Source organism: Heteronotia binoei, chromosome 2 (assembly GCF_032191835.1).
Source record: "Heteronotia binoei isolate CCM8104 ecotype False Entrance Well chromosome 2, APGP_CSIRO_Hbin_v1, whole genome shotgun sequence".
NCBI lineage: Eukaryota > Metazoa > Chordata > Lepidosauria > Squamata > Gekkonidae > Heteronotia > Heteronotia binoei.
The window spans coordinates 152,901,397-152,907,396 of record NC_083224.1 but is presented as its reverse complement, the minus strand read 5'-3'; positions in this window follow the sequence as shown (position 1 = coordinate 152,907,396).

Below are 6,000 nucleotides of genomic sequence, written 5' to 3'. Positions count from 1 at the left end.
TTGTACAATATTTTCCAACCTACTACTGGGGTTCCAGCCTGAGAACAAATTTGAAGCGATTTTGAGAAAAACGTTAAAATTATGAGGTATTATGATAAAGTACAGCAAGCCTTCTGATCTGGAACAGAACTCCTTGTAGAAGAAAAATATGTACACACTTCTAGGTAACAAAATGAAAAAAATATCAAGGCAAAAAACAAATGCTGTTCATTCATTGCCTTGGAATTGCTTAGATAGTTTCAAGGAGGTCAGAGGAAGGGAGAGAGATTTGCCTCCCTCCTCTGCACCCAGCCACACTTTCTGTGCTCCAGGCACTATTGCTGCTGCAGTTGTGCCAGTCTTGACACAGTGCCATCTGGCCAGATACCAACTTTTTGCTCATCTGGCTCATCTGAGTTCCCTTTTTGCTTAAGCCAGTTCCTCTGAGAACTGAGACCTAGTACATGAAAAAGGGGAACTCAAAACAGAACACTGTAAATGAATATATATTTGTATACAGACTTGGGACATTAAAAAGCCCAAGAAAAAGACCCCAAATGCCACTAACACACTGCAAACATCCACATCACCCTTCCAAAGTTCTCTAATGCTCTTCTAGCACAGCTTTCTACTTTCAGATGTTCAATTCCCACATTCCACCCTTCACCCGAATATTACACACACACACCAGAGACCTTTACCTTCCCCCCCCCATTCCCCTGGTACCACATCTGATGAATGTTGGGAAATGTAGTCCTTAAGAACCAAATATTACATTGTCAAGAATCTAAGTGCTACATTTTCAAGGCTCTACTAAGGCCTTAGATATATCCTAAACAACAATGGAAAGATGGGAATTTTCTTCCTTCCTGTTAGAGTTTCCAATCTCCAGGTGAGCCTGGAGACCTCTCCGAATTACAACCAGTCTCTAGACCACAGTTTCATTCCCCTAGAAAAAAATGGCTGCTTTGGAGGGTGAACTCCAAGGCATAATACCCCACTGAGATCTCTCCAGGAATTTCCCAAACCCAAACTGCTTCCTGTTCACCAGATCAGCCTTCCACAAGCCAAGCACAGCAGCTGCTTTTGACATAACTACATTCTGGACTATTCTTAGGTCCATCCTGAGCCCTGGGTCCTATCAAGCAGACAAGTGCTAGAAGTTACCAGATGTGTGAGGGCTGATCTGGACTTTGACCATGGCATATGGGAAGAAGGGGCTGGATCCCCTTCTCACCCCGAGTCCCATTCCAAATAACTCCCTACATGTATGAGAATCTAAGTTTCAGCTGAGAACTCCCAGCATGTCTGACAAGACCCATGGACAGACCCCAAAACAGTCTTTTGCACAGATAAGTCTTTAGGAAAGTAAACTCAGGAGGGAGGAAGCCACCCCCACTGAAATATGGGTTTAGAAAGGTCACTGCAATAGCAGTTAAGTTGATCACATACAACATGAAAATAAAAGAAATTGGAATTGCATAACTCTAGCAGGGGAGTTCTTAGAACTGGCATTAAGTCATGAGCAGATTATGAATCAAGCCAAGGAGAGTTTTCCCATCATTGCCTTAAAACAGACCCAAAATATTTCTTATTATAAATTAGTATTTTCAGAGGTATGCTGAGCCCCTTTCCATAAGCAGTTTAAGTGGAAAGGGGGAAAGGAGAGTATCATTAATTGACCTGAAGTAGAAGGGTAGATGATGAATGAGTTATTACAACTGAGAGGTGGGTCTTAGTCAAAGTCAAAATATCCTTGGTGAATAACCCTCATCAGGGTTTTTTTTTTTGTAGAAAAGTCCAGCAAGAACTTATTTGCATATTAGGCTGCGCCCCCTGACACCAAGCCAGCTGGAACTGTGTTCCTGCTAAAAAAAAGCCCTGTCCCTGATGCAAAAAGGTTAATATTTATTGATTTACATTATTTGTAGCCTGCCTTTCTCACATGGACTCAAGGCGGATTACACATAGTGAGTCAGTACAATTTTAAAAATGAGATATTCAATAACTAATGCATCTGGAGATTAGAAGATTGGAAGCCATAGTATAAGTGTCAATATGACATATTAAGCGGTACAGAAATTACATAATAGAATCCTACTTACAATAAATATGCTGTGTACAGCAGAAAAGGCCACAAGTCCCAATCATTTATCCAAGTAGGTCTCTGAAACCATTTTGTACTGTGCAGCCTTATTATTTATGCAGAAAAGCCCTCTTGAATAGTTCAGTATTGCATAGGGAGAGTGGGAACTTTCCTGACCTCTTCCTCAGGCAGGCCAGTCTACAAGTTGGGAGCCACAGCTGGGAAAGCAGGAGTATGAGCACTTGTCAGTTTTGCCCAATTGCAGGTGGCCACCTGCAGCGTCCCTGCTGACATGAGCAGAGCTGACATGGCGGAGAATAGAGAGCAAGTAAATAACAAAGCATGTTTCAGAAACCTAAACTTTCATGTCATGTATTAGTAAATCATTTACAGAGCCAGTGTGGTAAGAATGCTCAGCCTAGCCTACAATACAAGATTATTGTAATGAAAAATGGCAGAAGGGAGAATCATGTGTGCCACCCTGAGATCACTGGAGTAAGGGCAGGATAAAAATGTGATAACAAAATAAATTCAGAAGCAAGATCCCTGATGAACCAATCAGTTTCCATTGTACTCCAGGATAATATCCTAGAATAGACCCAGGGGGTATGGCTGGATTTGGAATTATTTTTGCTGGTCTGGATCTGGTCAGTGCTTGACCAGGATATTACCCAAAAATCACCTTGAGCTCTGTAACAAAAAGGCAGTATATAATATACACATTCTTAGAGGAGAACAACCTAAAATGATTTGGGATAACCCTGCAAGAACTCTTTATCAGCAGACGCTCTCTGGTCATTGACTCCTAACAATTTACAATCTATTCCCTGTAACACTGGATGAAATTATCTATATTAATCATTCTTTATGAAATCACTGTGAGCTATAGGAACACTTGCCAAATTAGCTTTTTGCTCCAGTACAAGAGGTATATGTTGGCAACTTGACAACACATTCAGCTGGGAATTATCAGAGAATCTACACAAACAAAAGCACCCCAATGACTGATTGTTACCTGATCAACACTCTGCAGAGACTTGATATTGGTAATGTTATCACAACAGCACCATCTGTCTTGACATCTGCTCATACAGGCCAAAATGAGAGCTATGAATCTGGATGTTGAAGTTTATCACATTCTCCCTGGATATTTAGCAAACAACTAAACATGCTGATGAGGTTCTATAGACCACTTTGAGTGATCATTACTTGCTGCTCAAAATTGCTCTTGGAAGAATTTTAAATACTCCCAAACCACAGTAGACTACCTGGATCTCCTGCTGGCACCACATTCCAGATAGCTGTCAACACCATATCCCTCTCTTTATAACTAGGACTAAAGGGGCATTGAATCCTACTACAATTAAAGGTAGAGCTGGTGTAGCTGTATATATGACTCTCTTATCAAATTTAGGTTGTTTTGTAAACTACCGCTCCCTATTCTTTTACATTATACTAGGACTATCAAATTTCCCACTGGCTAGATAGCAGCTTGTATGTATAGAGTCTGGTATGGGTCTGAATTTCTAGGATAAACAAAGAAGTTAAACAAAATTTTATATAAGAAAGCACAAAAGAAAACAGAAAATGGCATTTTATACAGAAAACTGGCAATGTTTTAAGATAAATCAACAATATGCAAGTGCGTTAAGCTTTGTCCCACAGAAAGTGATCTTCAGTATTTGGCACAAACATTCCTAACATAGACTAAGATTTGCAGACTCTGAAAGGCTTTGGACTTTCATGGCAAAACACAAGAAGCGGATATTTCTCTGCTTACATGTCTTTAATATGCCCTGCAACTTTAGTCCATGGGAAGAGTGAGTTAACACTATTTAATGTGCTTGGTTTAATAGAAGCAATCCCATGTGGGACAGCACCCAATCACTGCACCTTGTTAAAAAATGATCCCTTAACAATATTATTATGCAAGGTCAGGTGAGAAGAGAAGGTGACTAGCTGAAAGATTTTTACCAGGGTTTAGCCAGATTTAAGGATATCCTTATAGATAAGACAAGGATAACCAGAACCATGATTAAACAGCCTTCATATAGCAAGCCATAACACTAGCTTAGCTTGCAAGGCACACCTTCTGACCTTATACAGGATTCATGTGCACAGTAGCTACCAACTAGATTCTGTACAAACTAATGTGCGTGAGAAAATGATACCAACTAGATTCTGTACAAACTTATGTGCGTGAGAAAACAAAGCCAACACAACTAATATTCTAATTACACAACTAATACTCTCCCTTGAAGCAGAGTAAGGCACACATATGCCTAGAATATACAAAGAGCCTACATGGTATATTCATTATGATTTGTTTTCTTATTCTAGACAGATAGAAGGTTCACCTTTCCTTGTGGGATATTGTCACCGCTTTCCATTTATCTTGGGCCTGATCTAAATTATGTACGTACCACATTATTGGCTGGTCATATGAAGCCTGTCAAGAATATTTGCCATTCCTATTAATGTTGATCACTGCAAACATTAATCTGAACTGTGTCTGTGTGGTGTAAGGGGTTTTTAAAAAACTTTCACTGGAGCTTTGAAGGTTTCTTATCCCTTATTGTCGCAAGCTTCCTGAGGAAGCTATAGGAGCCAGTACACTGAAAGGAAAACAAGAAAAACAAAGTCAGAGAGTCTCCGTAATTCTAGCTAGCCAAGAATTAGAACTTTATGTAGAATTGACAACATCCAGGTGGGACCTAGAATTCTCCCAGAATTGCAATGGATCTTCAGACTATAGATAACAATTTCCCTGGGGGAAATAACAACTTCACATGGTAGACTCCATGGCATCACATCCCTGCTGAGTGCTGGAAGTGGAGAACTGTATGCTGTCTCCTGCCTCAGGCTTCAGGGATGGAACTCTAGCTTTAGAGACAGAGAGGTCAGGAAATACAGAGCATCCTTTCCTTCCTGCTATCTGATACTATCCCTTTGAAGTAGAATGCTATTATTAGGGTCTTCCTTCCAGCTCTCTCTCCCTCTCTCTCTTTATCTCACACACTGAGGAGGAGGAAGAGGAGGAGAAGAACAACAACAATGCTCTCCATCTTTAGCACCACGGATGCAGGGCATGCATTTTTCATCTATCTTAGCTAGTTAGATTACATCTTCTCTCTGTCTCTCACCTATACTGTCTAGAATGGGATTCCCTAAATAAACAAACTCTTTTTAGTTTTGAAATTGACAAAAGGCACCAAGTAACTTTGGACCTTTGCTAGAACATAAGAGAAGCCATGTTGGATCAGGCCAATGGCACATCCAGTCTAACACTCTGTCATACAGTGGCCAAAAAAAACAGGTGCCATCAGGAGGTCCACCAGTGGGACCAGGACACTAGAAGCCCTCCCACTATTGCCCCTCCCCAAGAAATGGGGAAATGGAGGATTTTTCTTAAGAGTTGGTTGCTGCATACTGAATGACTATCAGGTGACTCAAATGTTTGATCCTTAATGAGGCTCCCTAAATCAATACACACCTCCTCTTTCACACCTAGAGATGCCTGTCCCCAGGCTGGGGTGGGGGAATCCCCCAATTTTCATGGGCTCTGCCTACCGCTGACCAACTGGCCAGCAGGGAAAAGCCCCACCTCCAACAGTGACAACCCATAGCCATGCCTCACCCTTGCCTCTTACAAGATGTAAAGGGCCCTCCAGCTGATCAGCAGGAGCATGTGGTCTGCCAATCAGCTGGAGGGCCCTTTAAATCTTGCAGGGGAGAGAGGGGTGGCTGCCAGGTGCACAACTGAATTCCAAGCATGAATTCGCCACTTAGAGTTCAGGTGTGCACTATACCAGTGAATCTAACACTGAGCTCCTTCTCTTCCCCAAAATTCACACTCCCCGGGCTCTGTCCCAAATTTTCAGAAATTTCCCAACCCAGAGTTGGCAACCTTATGGCCATCTGATACTGAACGTCTT